Raw genomic sequence first — 1,229 nt, forward strand, 5'->3', positions numbered from 1 at the left:
TTTTTTTTTTTTTTTTAAATGTAAACAAAACTTTTCATTAATAAAATGAAGAGAGATTATTGCTCAAATTACAAGGAAACAAATTGAAGAGCTTATCAATGAAAAAATTATTGCTCAAATTACAAGGAAACAAACCGAAGAGCCAGAAAACATAAAAGAACAAACTCAAGAGAGTCATGCTTTACAACGAAGAACAGGCACCATAAATAAAAGCCCTCCAATTAAATATGAATTTTGGGGAGAAAATACACTTAAATCTTAGAAACAAAAACATCAATAGCAAACGAAGAATACTGAGTTTTGAATCTTCAAAGTGAACGAGCCAAAGGAACAACGAAAACCTGATGCATACGAAAAATTGACAGAAGCTTCAAGCAAAATGATATTGTTGGACAGAAGCAAAAAATTGGCAGAAGCTTCAAGCTTCAAGAACATTTCTCTTGGTTGTGACTCTTGGAAGTCAAAAAACTATTGTTGGACTATTTGAAGGATAATTTGTGGTGCGAGTGTGAGAGCCTTTTTAATCTCCATTACACTAGAACCTACAATTGTAGAAGATTGAGGCAAACCGGTATATATCTCGTGTTGTTTCTCTTTGTCCGACCACCGCTGGCTCCGTCCTCCATCGTCCCTTCGCCACCCTCATCCGGCCCTTCAAGGTGGTCCTTTCTCTCTCTCTCCCGCTTTCTCTTTGTTCGTCACCCACCCTCTTCTCTTCCACTGCAACCCTATTTTTTTTTTTAACGTTAACATCATTTTTCTTTCTTCTTGTATCCTGTCTCCTCTCTACCTAAAGCCCTAACAGCGTTTCTGTTTGTGACCCTCTCTAGCCGAGCCTTTGTTGTCTCTCTCTCCAAAACCTCCTCTAAAAACCCTAACCGTCCGTTTCCTCACCCGCTATCCTTTTGTCTTCAAACCTTTGTTGTCCATCTTAGATTTCTCCATCATTTTTTCTCCATCATTCATCCTTAGTCTTTACATCAACCCTTGCAACCCTCTTCTGCCATGTTTCCAGTCTCCAATTTGGTTTCTATTGTGCTTCTTCTCCATTTAAGATGTCTTTGACCACTTTAGAGGCAATGAGTTGTTGTATTCAAAAATCTTATTTTTGGATAAAATGTGAGAAGAACATGTTTTCTATTGAGAATTCAAGTAATAATCAGAAGATTTACCTTTCAATCTCTCACTTGCGTTGGTTTGAAACATCTTTGGTGGAGTTATTACAAGAT

The sequence above is a fragment of the Benincasa hispida genome, chromosome 9 (assembly GCF_009727055.1).
Source record: "Benincasa hispida cultivar B227 chromosome 9, ASM972705v1, whole genome shotgun sequence".
NCBI classification, from domain to species: Eukaryota; Viridiplantae; Streptophyta; class Magnoliopsida; order Cucurbitales; family Cucurbitaceae; genus Benincasa; species Benincasa hispida.